Source organism: Cydia pomonella, chromosome 6 (genome assembly GCF_033807575.1).
Source record: "Cydia pomonella isolate Wapato2018A chromosome 6, ilCydPomo1, whole genome shotgun sequence".
In the NCBI taxonomy this organism is placed as follows: domain Eukaryota; kingdom Metazoa; phylum Arthropoda; class Insecta; order Lepidoptera; family Tortricidae; genus Cydia; species Cydia pomonella.
The window spans coordinates 3,932,233-3,959,915 of NC_084708.1; the positions used below are offsets into that span (position 1 = coordinate 3,932,233).

The window sequence follows — 27,683 nt, forward strand, 5'->3', positions numbered from 1 at the left end:
ACACAATGATTGTGGAGTAATGATAGCCTCATCACTATTAAAGTGGGGCAAATATAGCTTCAACGCTGTTAAAGCGGAGCCCTCGACACAATGATTGTGGAGTAATGATAGCCTCATTACTATTAAAGTGGGGCAAATATAGCTTCGACGCTGTGAAAGCGGAGCCCTCGACACAATGGTTGTGGAGTAATGATAGCCTCTTCACTATTAAAGTGGGGCAAATATAACCTCGACGCTGTGAAAGCGGAGCCCTCGACACAATGATTGTGGAGTAATGATAGCCTCTTCACTATTAAAGTGGGGCAAATATAGTACCATGTCGACATCTCATTTATAAGAAAATATTTATTTAATATGTGTTTTAATTTTGAACTATTAATTAATGTGCATTATAAAATTACAATAAAACTTTAATCAACACAGTTAATACCGATTTTCTGTTTGATGAATATCTTGTTGCACAGTAAACCTAAGCTTCTAAGTACTCACGGAAAGGAGAATTATTATTAGACGGAGTCCACAATATTACACAAATCAAGTATATCTTTCCATAATATATTTCATTTTAAAATTATATTATATTATGTTAATCAAAGCTGTCTAATAATAACAAAGCGGGTAACTAACTGATGATCAAATTTAGGAGGCGACCACATCGATTGGACCCAAGACTCGACGATACCGAGATGTCCGATTAAAGCCTACTACCTAATCCGTCATGATCCATACGATAGATTCACTATGGCCCTCATATGGGGCATGGGGCGCACGGTATCGGAGCACGCATAGCACGTCCCGTTTGTATACGTCGATTAATGGCTTAAACACTTTAAACTGTCAGTCAGACTAAATAGTCTTCCAATGTCTTATAGATTGTGTATTGATTGACACTACTCCTGTATATTTATACCTATAGGTATCCTCATAAGACGCTCATTAAACTTGTTGGTACTGTGTATGTACATTTGCATAAAGACGCGTTTTGTTATCATTCATAGGCACTTATTACCAATCGGCAAGGATTACCATTGTTATCTGTTTTATTGTATGGTAGGGTAGATCGGACATGGTAAAAGCCGCTTTCGTGAAACGATTACCTAGTATATATTAACTTTATTCAGATATGGTTTGTATATTTAAATCTGTACGCGAAAGCATCTCGTAAAAAAAAAAAAAATTGTGAGTGAACATTGCATTTTATGCAATCATAAAATGAAATCTAAATAATATTATATTAGTAAATAATACTATAATAGTACGTATTACAATTATTTAAAGTTCAAATTGTAATCTATTTGTAGCCCCATACTTATTTTTTCCGTAATTTATTTATTCAAAAAAGAAGGTAGTTGTAGTAAGTGATTTCGTATGAACGTAAAAATTACTTACTTGATTTCTTAGGTAATAAGTTTATTACGCTAAACGAATATACCTACAATTTCAAATTGAAAGTTTAACTGCCATGTAAGTATGGCAAACGAGACTAGACTTGCCGAGCTGAATAAACATCAATTTTTCGTTCGAGGGTACGGCGGTCGGCAGTTCAAATAATGTTTTGATTCTATACTTCTTATTCAGCGCACAATAAACATTAATCGAAACACAATTAGGTACACATATTTAAAGGAACACTATTTTGGCGAAAATACGTGTGACTCGGACTAACACAAAAACATGTAATGAGTACTGGAGGAGCGATGTCGAAGCAGGAACGCAGCGTAGCGAGTGAGAGGGACAGCGCGAACTTGTTTTTTAAATACTATAATCTCTAAAATGTGTGACTTGGACTGCACGATAACGTGTACTGCTGCTAGTAAATTATATTTGTTGTCTTGGATTTGGATACGAAGTATAATAGCGGATAGAATAGCGCCCCAATATTTGTCATTTTTTAAAACGTAATACCAACTATGCCCATTCTCAGATAAAAAAAAATATTATAGGACATTATTACACAAATTGACTAAGTCCCACAGTAAACTCAATAAGGCTTGTGTTGAGGGTACTTAGACAATTTTATTAGATTTGAGAATTATAGGTAAATCTCCTGCGTGATGATGGGGCTGCTCTTAAATTTAGTGCAATAAAGACAATTGTAGCTTAGGCGAAAAATCCTGCGTAAAAATCTCAATCGAGGTTTCTTTCTCGACATTTTCCTCCGAAATTTAACCAATAGAAACGAAATTTTGGGAACGGAATGAGAAAGAAATTGTCCGTGTCTGACCGTTCTGATTTTTGCGTTTATTACATGCTGATTTTGTATGTTAGGCGTATGTTTACGGCGTATTTATTTGGCAGTTTTTAGCCCTTTCTAAAGTAAAGTAGTTCTTGTAAAAACAAGAATATAAAAAAGTAAAACGTATAGACATAGGTACGGGTAATATTGAACTCATATAAAACTATTCGTTTAGGGAAGAAAATGTCCAGACCGTTTGTATCGAAAGTGACTAGTGACTAATGAATCCGTGTTAAAATTAAGACTAACAAGCATTACTGCAGCAGTATTGCATCGCGAGATTGCTGCCGGCTGCATTGCTGTCGCAAATGTGAAATATCTGGACAGCAACATCAATTTTGATAATTGGGGCAGCAATAATACTACTGTACTGGGGCCCATTTCTCGAACGCTATTAGACTAATATTAGTCCACGAACTGTCAAGTCGTATGGGTTACCATGGCCACATTGGCAACACACTAATAATATTAGACTCATACCGTTCACGAAATGGGCCCCTGTTCGCAAAACTGGCAACGAAATGAACAAAAATCACCATACCTCAAATTGAAAAAAAAAAAAAACCAAATTGAATCAGGGTGTATATCAAATTTCACATTGCGGTATGAATCATGGTAACGCTACACTCTGTAGGGGAGTTTTTTGGGGACGCCTTAATAATTGGCTTATTGTTTCTGAGCTAATCATTAAGAGGGAAATAATAGCAATTAAAAATCCGTGCAAATTGTCTTGGCTTTGGTTTCACAGTACTTTTCTAGTCATAAAAGCGTTTCCACATTGTCCGATTAGATATCGGATACAAAGAAAGAATTAATGTAAAAATAAAAGGACTTACAGCCAGCCGGAGGCACTTTATAGCAGCTGTCATAGTTATAGTATTGCATTTGCATTTAACATTATACGAGTATCACAATTACAGTTCTCTTTCTCAAGCTCATCTGACATACGATATCAGTACCCCTAGTGTAACTAAATTCGATTTTGAAACTTGACGTACGCGTTTGCGTTTAGTCTCATTTTGTATTGGATTTAGGAAGAGCGCGCCAAGCGGGACGTTTTGGAACCTCAAAATCCTATACAAAATGAGACTTAACGCAAACGCGTTCGTCACGTTATGATGTCGATCAAAGTTATACTAGGGGTACTGTACCCATAGTGTAAATATTTTCGACAGCGAAACGTGACGTACGCGTTTGCGTTAAGTGTCATTTTGTATGAGATTTTTGACTTTCCAAATCGTCCCGCTTGGCGCGCTGTTCTAAAACCCATACAAAATGAGACTTAACGCAAACGCGTACGTCACGTTTCGCTGTCGACTAAAATTACACTAGGGGTACTGATCGGACAACGTGATAACTAACTGCCCTAATGTTCTACTGTTTTGCATGAAACATAGATGATTATAAGTTAGTAAGAGTTTCTTATCTTATTATAAACATTATAGTATGCATTTTTACATTTTTTACACACCAATACCAACATACACACACACATAAACAAATACTTGTACACACGTAGCTCAGGAATAATAACATACTCGTATATGTTAAAATAGGCATAGCTAGGCTAAATAGCTAAATAGGCTCTCTGTACGATTTGTATCAACATGTGACAGTCTTTATCAAAAGGGACCTTATGGCGGGCGGCGCTTACGTTGAGTTGCGTAAGCGCCGACCGCCATAATAAGGTCTCTTTTGATATGGATTGTCACATATATAGATTAAGAAACTAGTATAATGAAACTGGGTCCTGTAACACAGGGTTTCCTAGCTCAGTACACAGGGCCGTGTTTTACTGTATGTTTAAATTTATACAATAAACATTTTTAATTTTTTTTCGTATATCGTGATCAATCCACCTCATTGAGTTTTTCCTGAAATAAAATCATTTGGGAAATATGATGTTTGACCTTGTTTTTACCTGTGTATATTAAACAAAAATGCTGACATGAATTTTGTTTTTACCTCAATCAACATCACACAGGGCTAAACCTAAACCTCTAATGTTTAGCCCTTCAGCTTTCACAACCAATCCTCACACGTTCAAAAGAGCTCAAAAGAGCTAAAAAGAGCTAAAAGAGCTAACGAAACACTCGATTGACGGCCGCTGAAATGCAAAACCTTGCCGTTTATTTTTAGCCTGGATTGTTTTGGTCAACAGCGTTGGACTTTGAGCTCTTTGCGTTGACGCGAAAAGTTCAGTTTTGATTGACGTGGATTATAAGATTCGATTTTTGAACTGTTTCGTAATTTTCGTATAGCCGAGGCCACGGTCGCTTTGGGAATACTTCGCAAATACCTAGTGTCGTGTAAATTCATTTTTTATTTATTTACACTTTTGAGTCAGGTATTATTTTGTGAGAACTTATCTCAATGCAAAAAGGTTTATATGGTCATAGAGAAATAAGTAAGATTAGAGTACTCACTCTATACATCAGCTTTCATACTAATCGTCATTATCAATTCCATATGATCATAGAAATGAGATATTTATGATGACGTTCCCACGTTTGTCATTACAAATGTCATGTTTGGTTTGACTCTAGTGTATTACGAAACCTGAATTTGTCTTAGTTTTACACATCTAACATAATAAATGAATTTTAGCTTCTGAGCCACGCATTCATAGGCTTAATCTTGTTCAATTCCATTTATATTATACTACCTTACCTACTTCAGACAAGTCATTCATCTCCTCCACACCTAAACTGTCAAAAAAGAGACAGATTACCTAAAGAAATAGAACTTAATAACGGCCAGACATACCGTCCCAGTCAATCAACGGCCGTTAAAAGATCGTCCGGAATCCCGGAAAATATCAGTATCCCGTCAATTAGTCCCGGTGTCGATATTTACGGATATCGGGTGCTAAACGGGTAAATCGATCTATTGACGGATACATGGTTAGATGAAGACAGGGTACAGAAAAAGATATACCGAAAAAGGGATATAGGTAAAATTATAATGAGACTTGCGATAGTTTTAAGTATAATACAAATAAAAAAGAGCGTTTAGAAGTTTTGTATGTAAAAGCGCTACGATTTTTCAAAAACTCTAGCTGAACCTGAACCCAGTGCACCTTAATAGATTTCCGGAATCCCGGAAAATATCCGTCTCCCGTCAATTAGTCCCGGAGTCGATATTTACTTTTCAAAATCTCTACTAGCTGAACCTGAACCCAGTGCACCTTAATAGATTTCCGGAATCCCGGATATTTATCCGTATCCCGTCAATTAGTCCCAGTGTCGATATTTACGGAAATCGGGCGCTAAACGGGTAACTCGATCTTCTGACGGATACATGGTTGGATGAAGAAAAGAATAGAAAAACGGGTAGCAAATTACAGTTAGACTGTCACTGCTTGTTACAGTGACAATAATACATGGCCTTAAACTTATGTTATGGCTTACAGTCATGTGGTTTATTCACTCGCGCGACATGTTTCGGATAGTCTAGGTCTCCTATCTCAGGCACTAACAGTGCGAGCAGCGTTCACGACGGCCGGTTCGCGTACATTTTTTTAAATGTTGTTAATAATAGTATTTTATGCAACAGTTGTATAAGAAGGGTCAAAATAGGCGAGTGGCGTGAGTTACAATGTGAACCGGAGCCGAAGGCGTAGGCGAACATTGTAAAGGAATACGCCACGAGCATTTTTTGACCTACTTATACAACGTTGCATACAATATTTTTCCTACGAGTCAACAAAAATAAATCTTAATTTAGGTAAACAAATTACAGCAAAAGTATATAGCCAAGACGAGCGAGCATACCTTGTTACGCGCCCGGCCCGCCCCGGGCCGCGGCGGGTGGTCAGCGACACCTTCTCGTAACTCATGAGGCCCTGGTACTTGCTACTTGCTAAATTAAATTTTTGGACAGTTTTTTCTCAATTTTGGCCACCGTAGCCTACGGAGACTAACAAGCAACGCTAAGCGGTCTTCGTAGTCTATGAGTGTTGCTATATTACGGGTCTCACATGCGTGTTTCTGACTTATGAAGTAATTATTTTTACTATGCAACCAAATGAATATTTAGTAAGTTGGCAGCAATGCACTTAGTTTAAAACTGTATTCGTTTTGGTTTTGTTAGGTTGGTAGCCATTAATCGCAGTAACGTTATAGTGATTAAAAGCACAAGAGCTTTTATGAGGAATAGACAATATAGACTTTTCTTGAAACCTTTTATGTATGTTCTTATATTCGTGTTAATGAATGCATAAATGACAGATAACAGTAGAGGAGTAGGAAAATGTTATTTTTTTAACACTATAACAGGCTGAAAAAAAATCGAATAATACACTGATCTGGAATGACACGCATAAAGATAACTGTGTATTGCTTAAAGATAATAAAATGTGCAAATGGGAAACCATCAAAAATATGAAATATTCATTTCTCTTGATATCATTACGATTTTTGTCGCACTTTTGATATTTGTCCTGGCAGGGACAGAGTTTGACAGGTAGTGCCAGATCCGGCCAGATTACCGGATCCGTCAGACCGGATTCCAATCGCTAGGTCAACCGCAATGTTATTCAGATAAATGGTTAGGAATATGCTTATTTAAACAGACCTAATAACGTTAGCAAGTACAATAAAACATTATTACAATGTAATATTCTTCATTAGTAATTTGTCTTTACCAAAAACAAGTTGGTCGTTCGATAATGTGTCTTATTTCTTTGTGATACGGTGCTTTACAATACGCGTGGAAGGCTTATCGTAAAAAAAGGGATATTCAACAGGGGGCATTCGAACGTGCACCTGACATCAAACTGATATTAGTCAGCTGTCAATCGCGCGGGCGTCTCGCTCGTACTAATACGGATGCGCGAATGACGGATGACATGATTCCAATATCATTCTAATTCACTGACATAAATGTCCTAAGAAAATACACTAATTTGTATTTTTCTCATATTTTAAGAGTTTAAAATAGGAGAAAAATACACTACAAAAAATAACGAGATGAAGAGTAATATAGCATTATTGTGTATATATTCTGCAAACAATAAGGTGGGTAATCATTAGTACCTACGTGTTACATCTGCGAAATGTAATAATCTATGCGCCAAAGAAAATGGCGTACCACCGCGAGTGTTTAAAATGACGTTTTAAAATAATCTACATGAGCTTAAAACAAGAGTTTTTTCGCATTGGATTGTTATTATATTGATTTTATAATGTTTCTTGATATTATTAGAATACATTTTCATAAAATAAAAACACATTTTTAATTTTTATTCTTTTTTTTATTTTTGTCACATGCGTTGCATCTCGCCAGTAGTCTGAGACGTACTAAGCGCATTGAAGTGCTGGCACTTCATTGACGTGTGGAAACATCTTGTTAGAGATGCCGACTCTAGTACTATGCTTCAATGTTCTAATATGGTTTGATATCAGGCGCACGTTCGAATTGGCTTGCTAGCCGGTATAATGTCTTTCTCATATATGGAATCGGAAAACACATGTTGCGTAATATAAGTACTTATAGGTACAGAGTATAGTCAGCTGCAGTGATAGTTGACCCCCCTGCATAAAAATACTATGCAGGGGGGCCAATTCTCTCTGTAGCCCACTGTACATTTATTTAGAGGTAGTTAATTTATAAATCTATTAACAGATTGTTATTTAGTTGTTTTTTTTTTATATAAATAAATAAATATAATGTACAGTATTCTGGAATACTATCAATCCACGAATTAATATTGAAATCTGGCGAAACAAACATTCGACAAAAAAAATAAATCGGCCTAGTTACAAAAAATTACACATATTGACAAACTTATTAGTTCTATATAATAACGTTTTATGTAACGATACAAAACTAAATGTATTCAGTAGAACTCGAAACATAAATTATTACCTAATAAAAAAACAAAGCGCAAATAAATCCTATAGCAACAACGAGTAACCACATATTTAAATGCTCACATATGTAACACCCCTAAGCCGAAGCCAAACATCTGTCTCTATTAACATATAAAAAAAACGAACAAATGCTCAAATACACGTATAGAATATATCTCAAAATTCAAATATGGAACATCAAAACTTAAAGACACATTTTTCCTACAAAAAGCTTATATTTTCCCACAAACGTTAAAACACGAATATGGAATATACGTCAAAATTCAAATATGGAACGTCAACGTGTACATTCAGACACAACTCCTACCATGCTACTTATACTTACGTACCTTTTTCACACACTTACATTTATCGACACGTCATTACATTTTACACTTGGACGTCACAAGGCTACACTACACTACACCACACGTCACTGCGGGCGCGTAGCGCTACGCGTCAGCTACGTGCGTAGCGGGCGGCGCGCGAAGGGCGACTGCGGCGCGGCGCGGCTGCTACGCGCATGCGCTACGCCCTGCGTAAGGATGGATTCGTAGCGTGTCAAATGTTTTTCGGTTTTCAATCGGGAAAACAAAAGCTTTGATCTGTCAAAGCAGAACCTTCTGGCTATTTTATTGGTATAATAGGCTGTTTTCGCCCGGTTACCTTATTGAATCTTGAGCCTGGGGTTCACTTTGGCAATCTAAATGGCGTAGGCACTAGTTTTACGAAAGCGACTGCCAGACATTGACAATTCGCCGCTTGTGTAACGAGTAACCATTAACCTTGCATTCCGGCTCGATCCGACACACTTGGTTTAAGCCATTTATTTCCCTCGCAAGGGGCTTGATTAATTGTTGTTTTTTTGTACACTTTTTTAAACAGATCTTAAATTAAAATAAATGTATCAGTTTTGGTGCCAAAACGCTTATTATTTTCCTAGTCGACATTTAGCATAGAGTGAAATTTTTGGTTGAAGAAATGTCACTTTTGACACTGACAGATCAGTATCATATCAGAAACCGATCAAATAATTAAAACTCGAATTGTAAGATGAGTGGACATAAGTTCCGGTTTAAATTTAATTTTTCTCGAGAGACTAACAGACAGTATTTCTATGGACTGATTGAAAAAAGAATGAAAAAGGTATTAAAGAGTCGGCAACGCGCGTTGTCACCCGTGGATTACCGCTTACCATCAATCGGGCCAAATACTTGTTTGTCACCGACATGGTATAACAAAAAGAAAATTGCTTGTACGAGTAAGTAAATCTTTTCTCCCAAGGTACCACACAGTACCGCACAGTACCACAAACTACCAAGAAAGCAAGAAATTAATCTCGCTATTTCTGAACGGCCTTGTGGAAGCCGAATAATAATGTGATATGACGCAACTTGCCGCCCTAGTGATTTAAACACGATTAGTTTGTATTCTAGGCAAATATTGAGGGCTTATGTGAAATACGAGATCGCTTAGGCGGAGCGATTGAGTTTTTGCCTTCTGGAGCTCAGATAGCTTCCACTGCCTTACCTGAGAATAGAAAAGTGAACGTACTGAGTAAGGCAACTGATGGTACCCGTTTCCGACTAAATGATAGTTTTGAATTTATTTTGTTTGGTCATTTACAAGGTGGGCTCTAGAGCCCACCATACTTGCTTTGGTTTCGCTGACAAAATATTAACCTCGTAATTTATGTAAATAATTGTATATACCCGTATAACTGTATTTGAATGTACGGTCAACCAATTTAATTCCTAGGCCACTATAGAACCATGTCATAATGACTTCTACGACAGTGCTTATTGAGTGATGCATGTCATGTATAGACTAGTTAAAGCAACAAGGTTCTATAGTGGCCTAGGATTCAAATTGGTTGACTGTACATGTATTTATCGCAACTAAAAATAATTTGAATAGAATCTAAGCCCCAATGTACATTATAATGTGTGACAATGTGCACTCCCTTTAAATTTAATAACTAAGAACTTTTCAAAAACCAAATATGTTAGTTTACTTTTCTGATACGAACGTTACGTAAACGAAAAATTGTGTATGGTGCGCCTTGACAGTTTAATCGTAAATTAAGGTACGATAAATATTTGTATTAGGGTCAAGATTGGATGCGAAATACGAAAAAAGAAACATTTAATGAGAAAATTTAAGTATCTAGTTTGGTGGCTGCAATTTATAGACATTGGAGAAGGGTTAACATCAGATATATCCCTATTGGATACCTTATTATCTGAACATGAGAAGCGCCTTTAAATCTTCATCCGATATTAACCCATCATGACAAATTCTTCAATACCCTCGAATAAAAGTATGTCTGATCTTTACACAGGTACAAACCCGTAACCGTTGATTATTAAAAATTACCAAAATTCAGGCCTAAACTACGGTTATTATTTATTGATTTACACCATACTTCAATAATCGGACACGTACTGAGATGGAGAAAATATTTTTTATATATTTTTTTTTGTGATGTCTCTCAATTAGTCCCAAATTCTGCCGTTATTACCCCAGCATACCTTATTCATATTAAGAAAGTGCTACCATTTAAAAAGGCCCCACCCGGTTAATCAAGATGATTCGCTTCCTTCTGATAAAATAATTATATACCAAACTGGATCATACCTGTAAATAATAAAAATACACATTTAGAGGAGATTTAAAAGTACTACAATGTCAAAGACGGTAGACTGAGAGTAGCAGCAGAAGTTAAAGACCGCATCTCCGTATTCTTGGCTAGTTCCCCAGAGACCAGCATATATTCCCCTAGCTAGGGGACGTCAAGCTACAGTGGTCTTTAGATTACTTTACAGATATTGAGAGGATTTAAAGGTACTACAATGTCAAAGACATTTTCTGAGAGTAGCCGCAGAAGTGAACCACAGCAACTCTCAATTCTTGGCTAATGCCCCTGAGAACAGCCCATATTCCTCGTAGCTAGGGGACGTCAAGGTACAATAGCCTTTAGATTACTTTACACAGCTTGCACCCAGATGATTTAAAGGAACTACAATATCAGAGACATTTTCTAAAAGCAGCCGCAGAAGTTAAAGACCGCATATCTTGATTCTTGATTAGTTCGGCTGAGACCAGCCCATATTCCCCCTAGCTAGGGGGGTGTCAAGGTAAAGTAGCCTTTATATTATACAACTTTTATCGAAATGATTAAATGGTACGGCCGCTGCTTAATAAGACGTTGACACACTGTAAATACCATGAAATTAGTATTAAGTATGGATTGGGCATGAGTGGTGGGGGAACTGACAGAACGGGATAGTCTTAGGTATCGTTCAGTAGGAGTAGGAGAGAAAGTATTATTAATGCTTGTCCTTGTCACAGTTTCACATTTTTTTATTCCTCACCGTAAATTTAGTACGGTTTATGGTGGGTAACAAATAACCCGACCAAATTACGTAGGTTGTTTTTGGATGTTGTCAGTAATGTTAGAACGTGTTTTTTTTAAACCACGACGTTGGCAAGCAAGCATACGGCCCGCCTGATGGTAAACAGTCACCGCAGCCTATGGACGCCTGCAACTTCAGAGGTGTTACATGCGCGTTGCCGACCCTTTAAAAACCTGTAGACTCCTTTTATGAAGAACCCCATACTGTTGACCCAGCAAAGAAATTATCGAAAAATTAAAAACCGCAGGACCGCACCGTGTCTTGAGTTTTGGTTAGTGCAACCCCTCCCCAGAGACACTTCCCCTCGGCCCATCCCTTGTTAGAGGGGTGTAATGGTGCAGATTTGTATTACTTCGGACACTTCGGAAGTGGACTTTCTGTTTGTATTAGACTTTATGGACGTTGCCTTTCTTACTGACCGAGCGTTAGCAAAGGTCTCTGTTTCAGCTCTGGCAAAAATTTCCGGATGTTCTCTGCAGGTCGCATTAAAATTCTCTATCGATTCTCGTGAAATTTTGTGAAAAGATTCAATAGATAGATAAAATGGTTTTATTTTTTTATCATAGTTTTTTTTTTGTGTAATTTGACATTTAGAGACAGTATACATCTCTAATAAAGTATTTATTATTTCATCGATTCCACATTTGTAATTGTTTTTTTTTTTTTTTTAATTTTTATTGTTTGTAAAAATGGACATGTAAAAGTGCCCCTGTGGCCTATTTGCTGAATAAATGTTTGATATTTGATATTTGAAAATATCTCTGTTTTTAATTTTTTGGAAAATGTTCAAAATGGTGGTTAGGTTAGCTTATTAAGCACACGTATTTTGTCAGTCAAACCTGAAACTGAAACTGAGTCGTTCAAATGAAATTAAAAATGTTTGGATTCTAATTTTTCATGAGACTTTATTTAAAAAAAAACTAGGTCTGTGGTATTTGATTTTTTATCATTTCCTTGAAATTTAAAGAATCGCAATAAATATGCTCGCCGGTATAAATAGGTGCCCAGCAGCTTTAAATATAAAATTTTGTTTATAGGTCGGAACAGAAAAAATAAATAGGTATAATTCCGTACATTGCCAACAGGCTTCTTTACCCCAAATTATAACACCAACTTATTTCGCGAAACCCCACAAAGCAAACTTAATAATGCAGCTCGCAAATTGCTGTTCACACTAATTTGGCTTTTACGGCCCTGTTTATACGACAGTTGTAAAGTGTTCTGTAATTTCGCCGGCCGCAATAAGGCGTTGGTCGTTGCGCACTGGCCGGTTATTCCTGTTCCTTACCGAGCGTTTGTGTATCTGTGGAGCTGACGATATCCAGTTTATTAATTTATTTCGTACTTGTGACCCGCCCCGGCTTGGCACGGGTTACACAAAACTTTAACAAATTGTGCCAGAATCATTCTATTGATAGGTGAAAATCGCGTGAAAATCCGTTCAGTAGTTTTAGAGTTTATCGCGAACAGACAGACAGACGCGATGGGGGACTTTGTTTTTTGAAGGGTAGTGTGATAGTGATATGCACAGATACATCAAAACATTTAAAAGATGAGATTCAATTAATTACGTTATATTTCGCGGTTTGAAATCTAGTTTAAACCGTATAGTTATTTATTCATAACGTTTTTTTTTTTTTTCGGTCCGATAACGATATGAATGAACTCGCTGTTGACACTCCGTACCTCTAAAAGTCTACCTTAGTAGCACCTCAGCTCGGTGTTCGTGGTTGAGGTTGTCAAAAAATTTAATAAAATACGCTTAAATAACAATTAAATAATGTTTCGATAACGTTATATTACATAGTTGGTCGTGAAGACAACGGTAACAAAGAAAACGATATTTCAAGATCGAGGGGCCAATTTTTGAATTACGAGCGCTCGATTTCGCGTGGCGACCTTCGATATATCTCCACATTTAAAATCTACTACTAGAATTGAATACGAGTGGTCAATAACACTAGTTTCCCAATTTCTATTGCTTGTATTTCCAAAATATCAATTCGTCATTTTCCACCGATTTTCGAGTTACGAAATCAAGTGCTTAAAATTCAAAAATCGGCCCCTGGTTTGCGTTGGAATCGCCAGCGCGCCTCAAGCTTTTATAACACAACAACTACAAAGCAAATAACAAATGGTAGCAAAAACATATGAAACTAGTATACACTTAATGCGTTTTGTTACTAAATGGGTGCAGTCGCCTGGAAAATGGAACCCTTGAACAGTGGAAATGCACTTTGAGCTCGGTGTTGAGATAGCATTTTCGAAGTCTGGAATTTAACATTTTGCTAAGCTTTCTATGGCCTGACGCTAAAGGACATTTGACCTTTTACAATCTACCCGGCTACAAAAGAACTATTCAGTTCGAAATAGTTTAATCCTACGGTGGGATTCCCCCCAAAAACTTTTTCAGGTAAAGCCAAGATGAAACCATAAGGCTCGCTCTGTCAAAAAGTTATCAAGCTTCTAACTCTACAAGCCATAACTTCACAAACTCTATACCTTAGTCAAAATATGTGGCTTGGTCACATTGACTTAATGCGAAAAATTTATTCATTATTTTTTATTATAATAGTTCTTGTAGTAACGAAACTTAGGGCTTGTAGAGTTAGAAGCTTGGCTCTACAAGAGATTTGATAACTATTTGACAGTGCGAGCCTTATGGTTTCGTCTTGGCAACACTTAACATGAAAATGTTTTTAGTGGGATTTCACTCATCTTTGTGAATTGCTCATGACAATCTTCCATCCCCTAATTTAAAGACCAGCTCTTTACTAGTTTGAAATATGAACTAAATGTGTAAAGCATAACTCAAATACAGGTAATTGGTTAATGAAAGGCCACAGAGAAAATTAAGGTTGAAAACCTTAAGTTAAGGACCGGTTAAGGACCGACGATCTGTCAAAATCGCAGAAGTAAAGGTAAAGATATTTCATTATTCAAGTAGGCATATTACAATGCGCTTATGAACGTCAAATAAAGCTACGCCGACTCGAGAAGATTTAAATCCCCCCTCAATTGGAGGAGGGTATCCCAATATGGACCCCCAAACCCCAAGAAACCCAACCCAAGAAACGGCAAGTACTTGTACAATGGGCTGTGCTCTGAAGTCTCTGAAGAATGGTTTGACATGATGCTATCAGCCGCTTTCTGTCACAGCCTCACAGCACAGCCGTTGGCACTCGGCAGGGTGTTCGTCCTTACACAAAAGATTCATCAAATCTCAAATGATTTCACCAGGGGCCCATTTTTCGAATGGTATTAGGCTATTTGATAATTATAATACTAAGTAGGTACGTTTTGCGTTAAATGATTGTCCCTAACGTTCCTTCAAGTCTCTTTTGGTTGGAATTATTTTTTTTAAATATTGGAGATATATGTTTTTACCGTATTTTTATTATTTAAATGTAACATTCCTAGATAAATTAGTATGCTATACTTCCAAAAATTTTATACAAGCATTTTACGTGACAGCTACTTACTCCATATAAAATGAACTGTCATAGGGATGAGGACGAGGATCAATAGACGCGAGAGGTTCTTAAATAACATTATGTATTAGTTTATAGCTGTTCAAGAAATGGGAAATAAAAATATTATACCAAACTGTTAAGCACGCAGTTGTTTTATGCGATAAACGCAGCGTCAAACGCGATGAAATTGCCGCACACCCATTTTAAATCAGATAATCTAATGACCTTATATTGTTTTACGCGGTAAATTTGCCGCACACCCATTTTAAATCATATAATGTAATGACCTTATATTGTTTTACGCGGTAAATAAACGCGATGAATTTGCCGCACACCCATTTTGAATCAGATAATCTTATGACCGTATATTGTTTTACGCGGTAAATTTGCCGCACACCCATTTAAAATCAGATAATCTAATGACCTCATATTGTTTTACGCGGTGAATAAACGCGATGAATTTGCAGCACACCAATTTTAAATCAGATAATCTAATGACCTTATGTTGTTTTAAGCGGTAAATAAACGCGATGGATTTGCCACACACCCATTTTAAATCAGATAATCTAATGACCTTATGTTGTTTTAAGCGGTAAATAAACGCGATGAATTTGCCGCACACCCATTTTAAATCAGATAATCTAATGATCATATATTGTTTTACACGATAAACGCAGAGGTGAGCGCATTGTCATTTTCCCTACATTCCGTGATCGCATGCGTTCAACGCTGCGACTATCGCATAAGTATTATTAAAAACAGTAGACCCGTCTTGAAACCCAGCTTATATTTGTCCTACTTATTTCGGACTCTGTTTTATAATAAACTTAGACTAGGTAACTTCATTGTAAACAAATACAAAACGCTACGAGCGGCATCTGCGAGAGAAATGTTTTTCGAAATCATTTTACATTTTAAAAGAGAAATATTAAAGACAGAATTTTTTTTCATAAGCTCGCTTGTCACTATGACTAACTGAAATTTGTACTTTAAAATTATGTGCGTAAGATTGATATTACCTATTTAATTAGGTTTCAATTGTAAGATTTGGTACACGGTCACATGCGCCATGGATTTTCTTGTATTATACGTCATTTGTTTAGACCGTAATTAAGGTTCTTGCACAGTTATTCACCCGACGTTGAAACTCGCAACGGAAGCAACTTGGCTTTGCCAAATTGTAAGCGTGATGTATCTTATTATTGAAATGTTGTTTATGCCTATTTTAATTAGAGTTATTATATACTAATATACATAGCGTTTATTTTAATTTACAAGTAAGACTGCCTTTTGTATTCAGAAATCGTACTGATTGTCTGCATGGGGTAGTTTATGTCACGTGTGATTTGCTTTCGCAGCCCTCATCTACTAGAGCAGCGGTGGCAGCATGCTTCTATTTTTATCACTTGTCACTACGCCCGTCACTTTCGCGCTTACATATTTGTTAGAACGTGACAGGCATGGTGACAAATGATAAAGAGCCGACCATCCTAGCCCTACTGGACTGGATTCAGTAAACCGTGGCTCTTTTGAAGTATGACGCGGCTCTTCAAGCTACACAAAATAAACCTAAATGTTCTTAGACCACTGAAAACAACAGCGGCTCTCTGACACTTAATTGGTGATTTCTACTTCTACTGGCTCTTCATTCATTTATTGGCGACCGGTCTGGCATAGTGGATAGTGACCCTGCCTATGAAGCCGATGGGTCTGGGTCCGAATCCCGGTAAGGGTATTTATGTGTGTGATGAACACAGACACTCGTTACTGAGTTTTAGGTGTTTTCTATGTATATATGTATGTATTATCTCTATACTTATGTATATATTGTCACCTACTCGTAGTACCCATAGTATAAGCTTTGCTTAGCATGAAAGATTCTCCCCAAATATTTACTTATTTTATTTTATCTTAAGTTTGCCGCCCCGTACTAGGCATGCCGAATGGCATCACGTGAGCGTCGTCCTTTATAATGGTTGGTACGAAGGTATGTTTTAGTTTCAGTTTAATCCCTCGAGGGCGTCTGTTACCGCTAGATACCGTTAATACCGCGGTATTGCTTTATAATCTTTTTATGAAGAGAAATACTCATTTAAATATACTGGGTATTGAAATGTTCCGAGGAATCGTTGTGGAAAATATACCGAGTAATTATTTTTGACACACTCGGTAGTAACGTAGAACTAATTGAAGTGCCTTTAGGCTCATAACCTTAGATATTACACACACACGCGTGCTTTTTGCCATGTCTGTCTGACTGTCCGTCCGCGGCTTTGCTCCCTGATAGTTGGTGCTAGAAAGCTGAAATTTGAAATTTGGCATGGATACATAAATCATGCATGGCGACAGAACGGTTAAATAAAAAAAAATTATGGTTACCGGTAAAACGGTTTAACCCAACAGTGTGGGCTATCGTTGGATAGGTTTTTCATTTTTTTGATAATATGGACAAATATCATACATTATCGCATTTGTGCGGTAATGTATGATAATCCGATCGAGTTAAGATGGTAACTAATTGATAATCATATGTATGGCATGGAGACGGAGCTTTCTTAAATTGGTCCCTGAAAATATAGATTTTTCATTTCAAAAACTCGACTACGCCTCGTTTTGTGATTTCGGCCCTTAAATTTTAAGAACCCCTATTATGTACCTGTTGCATAAAATACTATTAATGCATTGGTAAGGTAACACAGTTTAGAATAAATAAAAATAATTTTTTTTATTGCATCTTTACCTGTCTCTCTGTACAATAAAGTGTTTACATACATACATACATATAATTTATGTACCTATTACTTTATTTAACTATGTATATAAAATGCTTTTAATGTTAGTAATAGCGGTTTCCTGTTAATATGATAAATTGTATTAACTCAGTAACAGTTATTTAATTAAATAGCTATCTTGTTTCTATTATTCTCGTTCTTATTTTTATTACGGAAACAATGGTATAAAACAACTGTTGCCCGCCTCTTGCAAAATAACAAATAATTAAACAGTCTAGATTAGGGTTACCAAATCCGATTCCAAAAACTCGGGACTCGGAGTTAAAATTCGGGACAAATAATAATTATATTGTATTCACTTGGAATCAATACATGTTTTTACAACTTAAAAATATCCTTTATACTCGTACACCGTGTTGTTATTGATTCCGTTAACTTCGGGGTATGAGTAAGTACGTTGAAGGAAACTAAATGGCATAGTAAATTTAAAAAAAAAAGTTTTTTTTTAATATACATTTTTTAGATTTTTATTTTTATAAAAAGTCATTAAATGTGGCATATAGCGTTGTTGTTACATTTAACTACCACCAAACAATTGAACAATGTAACATATCAATGTCATTTCGAACATCGATCTTCCGAGATAGTATACTTACGTTTAGTAGCAAATGTATGAACTCGTACTTAACACAACTAAATATGTAAACAGGCCCTAAGGCAAGTGTACACACTCGTATGGGACCTTATCAGATAAAAATAGAATATCGATTATCTCCGAAATAGCGCTAATTAGAATACCGGTGTCTTTGGGAAAGTTGCTTAATTTAAGCTCAGGAATGCACCCTTGAAATTAACGGAAATAAAAAATAACACGGTGTATACATAACCGTAAAAATCCATTAACCCGCATGTCATATCAATGTGGTTCAGTGAAGGGGACGGACTGAAAATCAGCGCTGCGCAGTCAATTTGTAATGAAATGGCTGACGCAGTATATACTGAGCCCGTTCCTTTTGCCACGCATGCCAATTTTTTTTTAAGTTAAACTTTGTACTTTGTGACCTATCTGTATTTTATTTATTGTGTGGCAATAAATGGTTTCTTATTCTTATACTTATAACTATAGTACCTAATACCTATATTTCTATTTTTCTCAAATGGTTGAGGGATTGGGAGTCTAGAAATGAATATACAATACAACTAGGTATCCCTGAGGCCTCATTTAACAATTTGATAAGGTATTTTGTTTGGATACGACCTGGACGATCGCCTTGGTGATTGGTGCGCATCTCACGCAGGATTTCATTGCATTACCATTCAGACCATGCAGCGTCATCGAACTTCAAACTCATGTAAAAACAAGATCAAAGAACTTGTTAAATCAGAATCGACCTTTCTATAATCTTTTATTGCGATACTTTACCTAATACTAGAAAAATCTGAAGTAGTGGCTAAAAATCGAGACATCCCGAAAAATTTGGGACGTCTGGTCATCCTAGTCTAGATGCACAACAGCTGCGAAAATGCATATTTCATAGCCTCTGCTTTAACCAGGATTACCGACTCAACGGTTACAAGCATTGCTGTAGAAAATTATACAGTTTTTTTTGTGCCCAAGTTGAAAGTTCATTTGGCAGACTTAATAGACTTTGTAGCTAATCGTGACAGTTTTTGCTATAAGACTTGTCAGTTTGGTGAAAAAAATGCATTATCCTAAATAACGTAGAACACATTGTTAACATTCCCAAAAAAACATTATGAGTAACAGTCAATCGATCTTCGTAACCACAAAGTTCTCAGAAATACATTTTCCCCAAATAATATTCCCGTAAATGGCGGACCGTCGAGTCGTACCATGGTGCACAACACAAATAACTAACCGCTGAACAGCCTTATTATAAGTAAATAAGGTCTACTCATGATCAAGTGTGTTATAGTGTTTTTCAAACTCGATGGGCATGCTGACACATGTTATTAAGCGATTATACTGTAACAAACATTTTGGTTACTGTTTACACAAAAATTGGGACTTGCGAACTATGTGTTATATGTTACAAAACCGTGTTTGGCTATCAGTGTTCAGGTATTTATTATACACTACAAAATAGTTTTGTAAATTTATGCAAAGTTTATTTTCTTATAACCGTAGTTTAGTTATTTAGTAAAGTTACAAAACCAGTTCGGCTATTTATTTTTTTCAGTGTTGAAGATTTGAAGATCTTATCGGTATGAAAATAACGCGGGTGACAGTTCATTCCACAGTTTAGCCGTGCGAGGCAGGAAGTTTCTGGAGAAACGCGCAGTTGAGAACTGACAAGAGCGCCAAACATCTAAGTGGTGAAGAATTTCCAATGTTGTCACGAGTAAAAGAGCTCTTTCGAAGACTGATACCAACAGGCTTTGTAAGTAAATATCACCTCCAATTTCCAAAGTTAACAGACTCGAAAGCCCTGTATCAGAGCCCAGACTTTTAAATAAGTTACAGAAACATCGTTCAGAACACAGCTTGCTATCTTGCGCTTCTTTAATCTAAAATCTAAACGGTCTAGGAATATCGATATGCTTTCAATAATTTATAACTGGAATGATCTAACTCCAATTTATTTAACAAGCGATTACACGCCTAAATACTGCAAGATTACGAACTAAATTGGTGCGAACATCTACGTGGCTTTCAGGCATTTTTGGTTTTGCGTTGCAAAAGTTTCGCTACGGCCACTTAAAAGTTCGCCGACGCGGTGTACCGGTATTTTGTCGAAGTACAGTCAGCATCTAAAGTAACAGAAGTCTAAAGTATCGGACTATGTATGCATCAAGAGTATTTTCTGTTCTCCGTGAATAGTTATGGGTAAATAAAGTTACCGCTTTCCGGCTCCGCCGAACATATATATGCAAACCTCGGGCAGTAAATAAGAAAGCCTCAGATCACATGTTTGTCGGCCTCGCCTTCGCCTCGGCGGACAATTACGTGTGATCTGAGATATTTCTTACTTTACTTCCCTAGGTATGTTAATATGAATATTAAGAAGTAAATATTCCAGAATTATTTAAATACTGAATTTTATTCACCCGTAATTATTTTAAAGTTGAAAACCCGCGAGTTTTCCATCAAGCCTTCCAAACCAGGTCGCATCAGTAATATCGTAAATACAGCAGCGCGATTAACACACACAAGTAAGTGGGGCGTAGATTCCGCTGCTTGACGCCACCAGAGCTGCAAGGGGGCGTGGATTCCGCCGCTTAACGCACTAGCAGCGATTGTACGGGGGATACTTTACACACTACGTGGATTTGAATAATAGTAGACAATTTTTAGTAGAATAATGTAAAAGTATGCATTTAGTAAATGTGAGCAAGTTTATAACAAAAGATTGGAACTTTAGGACGTATACTAGACAATTACCAAACCGTTTTAGAAGTAGGTAAATGTTTTATGATTGACGACGAGAATAAGGTAAATGTTTCGAAATTATTGACGACTTTCCATATGACAGTCGCTCTCAACTGAATAACGGATATGAAATTGACTCAAAGCTGACCCTAGCGAATTCATACATTACATATAGGTAAGTCTAAGTAAGTAAACGTTTCTAAAAATTCCAGTTACTGTCCTCTTAGATTTTGCACGAGGCATTGGCATTTACCAAATCTTATAAAGGCCCGGTAACGTTTAAAATTGTATACTTTTATCAGTGTGAATAGGTTCATATGTGGCTTTCTAATATGAACATGAATCATAAGGGCCTTCTCTGATAGACAAATTTGCAAATTCATATAAAAAATAAAGATAACGTTAGGCCATATGCGGCCCAAGTACAATACTCGCAGTTTGCTTCAACTCTATGAAATAGCGATATACACTGCGAAAGTTAACTTAATATCTAATCGATATAAAGCCTGACCAGAGTGACCAGTAATATATGATCACGCGCCATATTGCGGAATTTCGTTGGAATTAAATTTTTCATACTAAACTGAACTGTCAGCCTATACATGAAAAGAACAGCGCCCTCTTGACACTGATCATATATTTCTGGTCGGGTTTTAAAATGTATAGGGTTTGCATGCGACCCCCAGTATCAAATACAGCCGCTTCCGCTCCGTAGTGCAGCGGTCAGGTCGACGGCCGCGCGGCGCCGCCCCATCGATTCACACGCAACCTTCAGCCCACACAACTGAGCAACCCTACTACTCGCAGGTTCCAAGATATTTTCCGCGTTTCTATAATTCTCGACGCAGGGAATAGGCATACATTACTTACGGCCCGCATCGAACTTTAAGATACGTAAAAATTAGGTATAAATACGATATGTCCGATATCGTATCTAGACCTAATATTTGACGTATTTTAAAGTACGAATCGAACCGTAATTCTTATGTATCCGTTATTGACTTGGCATGATAATTAAGTGTGGTCGGACTTTAGAGCATACAACATCTGGAGTAGCCTTTATGTGTCGGTATTTTCAGTCAAAAATGTCTGGCAAATTTTGCGGGGAGATCACATGCAAAGAAGATCTATGTCGACATACGAATTTGCAAACTAATTACACGACGAAATGACGAATTTACAAACTCTCATTCTGACGCACACAAACACATCACACATTGAAATTTCTTTATACGATTTTTTGCACATGCAAGGGTTTTCACAGAGTAAATTACTGTACGAGTATGGTAAGGTCGGTCTCTAGCTGCGAAAGTTTTGTAATGTAAATACATATTGCATTTCTTTGCTTCATACAAAACAGCTTCATGCAGCCAAGCCAACCAGTCCCTAGCTGAATTTATTAAACTCTTACCAACTGCCTCGAGTAAAATGTAGACCTATAGTGACAAGTACGGTGTTAAAAATAGACTAGACGATAGTATGTCGCGACGCGTCGACTCACTGGAGCGGCAATAATGAATGCAGCTCCATATTGGAACGCGCTTTCAACCTCGCTACGTAGGTATATTCGAGCAAAGAAGGTTAGGAGCGGATTGAAAACGTGTTAAGCGAGAGTGGGACTAGGCAAAATGGAAGCTTCAGATTATAAATAAAATTGATAAGAAAAAATGTCGAATAATTTTTCTCGCGGGACTCGTCAATAGACATACCGTGGTTGTCAACAGACATACCGTGATTCGCGCCAACGATATTTATTTTATTAAGTTTGTTAATAAGCAGTGATCGGATTTTATGGTGGACCACGGCGGGATATCGAAAAGAAATATCCGAATAGTGTATTTTACTAACAATTACTAATAGTAGACGCAAACCAAACTGACGACTAGGATTATATCTGTGTCTCTCTCACCAGTCTCATCCTACTTTCGAGTCAGTCTGGTTTGCGTGAACTATACCTAGTTAAATGTTATTGAAATATATTTGATGTAATGAGATTAGATGACTCGTCCGATGCTCCGATGGCTCGGGTACGTAGTCAGGATGGGGGAAGACCGTGGAACCTGGAGCGTACTTTGCAGTTCCAAATGGCCGAAGACCGTCTGGATGCCGGGACCGGGAAATCCGATCACAGTTAATAAGGGTTGAGGAATTGTTTAGTAATAAATATTAAGGGAGTTTTAGTTAGGCCGATTCTAAACATACTAAGTAGACTCTGTTCGGAAAGCGAAGAGTCATAAAATGTATTGGTTCTCTTATAGGTAGGTATATCTATATCACTAATCTTCTCTTTCCGTATAGACTCTATCAATCTAATATTTAGGTTAAAAAAACATAGGCTAAATGGGTATGTTTTGTGATTTTTGTCCCATTTCAGTAGGTATCTCGTCAAATAACACGACACGTCTCACCTCAGTGGAGTGGTAATAATGAATGCCGCTCCAAATTGAAACACTTAAATATGGAGGTGCATTCATTATTACCACTCCACTGAGGTGAGACGTGTCGCGTCGTGACAGAGAAGTGTCGAGTCTATTTTTAACACCATGCATGTCGGTCTCATTTCTAGGTAGCTTCTGCTGTCAATTGTAATCGTCAAAGGCGATGATGGTAAGTAAGTAAGTAAATATTCTTTATTGCACCACAAAGAAACAAATTTAAAAACGATTTACGATGTAAAGAAAGGTAGCAACAGGCGGTCTTATCGCTGTAAGCGATCTCTTCCAGACAACCTTAGGGTAGCAGGATATAAAGAACAGTAAGTTTTTAGAACAGGTAGTGCACGAATTAATTAGAGGAATAGGAAAATTACACATACATTAAGCAGACAGTACATACAGTACATTTACAATTTAAATAAACATATAAATATAACAATACATACCTATACAAAAATATATAAATATTAGATACATATCTAAATATACATACATACATAATATAACACAGCGGCACATTAAGCCAACAAACTGTCTTCAGTTTGGCGGAATATAATTATGTAAAAACCATTTAAGTATTTTTGTGATAAATAAATTAAAAAAAAAGAAAGAGACAAGTAACGATTTTTCAGTAGGATATAAATTTATTATGAGATATTCATACCTATTGTTGCATATTCGTATGACAGAGGCAGATAACGAGGCACTTAGATGGTTGGCAGTCCTCAACTTAGCGCTTCTCCAGAAACTCGCCCGCGGTATTTCCGGAGCGATACGATCATCAAAGCTTCATGAAAACAGCGTAGTTAGTAGATACTCCTATATTAAATAGTAGGTTGGCAAATCAGGTTTTAGGTTACTGTTCGTTCATATCATTCAGCAGTAAAAATCAACTCTGGATTGTGAATTTTTTAACGATTTCTAATCATTTGTTAGACCAAGTAGTGAAAATGTTATAGTATGTTATATATTTATGGCGTTATTCATAAACGCCTACTAAATTTAACAAGCCGATGGTAATCGTTTGTCCCTTTCTGTCATATTAATAAGTTGGACTTTTAGACCAAAAACCGCTCTACTAAAAGGCCGGCAACGAACTTGTAACCCCTCTGGTGTTGCAGGTGTCCATGGGCGACGGTAATTGCTCACCATCAGGTCTTGTCTGCTTGTTCGCCTCCTATATCATACAAAAAAATTATCGATGTTCGACGTAAGCCCTCAGTGAAGCGGCATTAATTTTTTGCGTCATCGTCGGCTCAGCCCGCGTAGCCAACGTGCATATCGTTCACGCTCCGTGGCGAACGAAACGCAACTGTCACAGTCGCACTAATATGGAAGAGTGATAGAGAGAGGTGACGATGAGGTTAACGATTGTAACGTTGGCTACGCGGCCAGCTTATTAGTATACCTACCTATCTATCTCCTGACTGTAAAAGAAACCGTTTAGTTTACATACTCCTCTCCCCTTCTACACGCGGTTGTTATCGCACTTCAGCAAACACCAATTCTAATTTCAATATAATGCGACATGAATTTCAAGCACCAAACGTCGTAAGCGCCCTGATTTTAAACCTAAGACGCATCCTTTTCATCCTAAGAAGGTCGGAAATAAGTTGATAATGTGACATAGAAATTTAAACAAAATTGAATCTTATGCAAATCACTCTAAATACAAATTCCTTTGAGCTTTTATGTGAGTCGACCACGTATAAAGGTAACGCACGAGTTAATGAAAAGGTTCGTTTGTATCAATGACGGCAAACTTGTTATGATTTTACACCTTACTTCTTTGAGATAAGGTTTGTTTTCAGAGTTATGAGTACATAAGGCTTAGCGAGACGTGATGAATCCTCGTGTGGTCGACGGTGACAAATTATACGTACAAGGTGACTTGGAAATAAACTAAGTCTTAAAACGCATTTATTCCTACTTAACCATACCACATATGTAGATACTTACTTATTTTATTTTATAAGCGGTTAGGTTAGCAACTAATTGACTAATTAATGTAATATCGAAAACAACGAAAAATAATCTACCCAGTGAGAATCGAACTCATTAAGTAAGTACGCCTTGCTTTGCTTCAAGCTTCAACCTCTCCAATATTTCCAATGAAATATTCTTTGAAATCTATCAAATAAGTCGTGCAAAACTAAATTGGTCCTTTTTGGTGGTGTGTATTCATAAAAGATAATCACAGATAAAGAACCGAATTGCTATCACATGACTAACATATTTCACCCCACGCAAACAATATGAACTATGACGTCACTATACTAGCCATTCACTCGTTGAGTCATTGAAGAGGGCTTCAGCAATCGATACACATTCACTGCTAACGTTTTCGTAGCGCTACGCTCGTGGCCGATCCCAGCTTTTTCCCGCATTGTGGAGGAAAGCGACTGAACAGAGAACGCGCCGAGCGGGTTTTTAAATTATACCTCTTGCGTCGACTGATGGTCCTTATGACAGTTAATTTTTTAAATGGAGTAGATGTGACGTGAAATTTTTATAGTAATTTTTGGTAACCATCATTCGATGCGAGAGGTTTCCAAGAGGTATAGGCCAAAACACTTATTGGTAATTTTTTAGGGTTCCGTAGCCAAAATGGCAGAAAAACTTCTTGTCCATATGTCGAATGTTACAGCCATTTTGCTCAAAAACTATAGGGCGATTTCAGACTAGTGTTTTATATGCGCTTATAAACTCGTTTTTGGAAGCCCGTGTAGTTGCGTTGCGTAGGTACAGATCAAATGCAGCGAAACGTAACGCGCGTGTGAGCGCGAAATGCCGAAACTTCTTTATACGCGCAGAAAAACGCCCTTAAACTATATTTTAATTAAACTTCGAACATTGTGTATATTTTGAGATTTTTGAGCCGCTTAATTTATAAGTAAATACTTTCCACGAATATTATTTTGAAGATGATCGATTGAGTCATTATAGTTATTTACCAAAAAACTTCTGATTTTATTAAAAGAAAGTACGCTTTTTAATTGTATGGCTATTTCATATTGTACGAAGGTATGAAATCCTCCATTATTTGTATCTTGACACGCACTTGGCCGGTTTTATTATATTCACAACTTCCACGATTTTCACACATTATTAATATTATTATTCACTGAAAAGGAACTTAATCACGTATAAACAGGTATTATATTATCACTGACGTTTCTAAGACGACATTTTGCATCGTCTTTTTAAAAGACATGTCAACATTTCAGAATTTTCTGACGAAAAAAATGAGTGAAAAGAATCACATTAAAAACTCGCTAATTATGAGTGCTTGGTAAAATTGCATTTTATCGCAAATACTGAAATGCTGGAAAAGCTAACAGGGTATCATTATTTAAACATCATTCACGTCTTTATTTCCACCTGAACGAACCCCACGAATAATTATTTACAAACATTTCGCTACAGAATAACGAGTTAATATAATACGGGAACTGCAAATATTCCGAGGATCATTTCATTACAACGACAAAGTTATCCGAACAACGCAGGGTGGCGCTGACGTATATGAAAACAAAGGAATTTGGTATGAAGAAACATTAGTTCCTTCTTTTACCGCACCAACAAGATGGTAGAATAACGACAAAGTTATTCGAAAACCGCGCGGTGGCGCTGTCGGATATGAAACGCAAGAATTTTGTATGAAGAATGTTAGTTCCTTTTTTCGCCGCAGGAACAGGATAGCTGGTTGCGGATTGAGGGTCAATGAACCAGACGCGGAGAAAGTCTCGAAACGGACATAAATTACAATCATACACGTTCGCTTTCCTCGAATTAATGTTGCAAGTTTTAAATAAATAAAGTCACGTCTTGTTAGGATTAGAATTTTGTTTATAATGATGATGTATAACTGAGAATTTGAAATAAAAGCTTATTATTTCCAGGACACGAAATGGAATTTAAAAAAATACTAGTTTTGGTCACCTTATAAGACCTAGGTTTAGCCACATATGTATGTAAAACAAGTATCTATCGGTTACAATAGAAAATAAGAACACTTACCTTTAATTAGAGCTGGAGTTTTTTGCTTAAAACATCAGGATTGACACAATCTGAAACAAGGACAAGATTTTATTATTTCAAGTTTAAATAATTATAAACTTTTGAGAGAAATGGCTGTGACATATGGA

The 27,683-nt window shown here is 36.8% G+C and overlaps 1 protein-coding gene across 8 annotated transcripts in view; it reads right to left on the reverse strand.

Annotated features, from left to right (window-relative positions):
• The window catches only part of LOC133518719 (protein lin-10-like), a 247,449-nt gene that overhangs the window by 117,957 nt on the left and 101,809 nt on the right, over nt 1–27,683 (reverse strand). For 6 of the 8 annotated variants that reach the window (XM_061852393.1, XM_061852391.1, XM_061852388.1 and 3 more), the window contains exon 3: nt 27,556–27,605. The gene's annotated coding sequence lies outside the window, so the exon portion shown is untranslated. Of the gene's footprint in view, nt 1–8,438; nt 8,988–27,555; nt 27,606–27,683 lie in introns of those variants that run through there. The other 2 variants (XM_061852390.1, XM_061852389.1) reach the window with 2 other exon arrangements.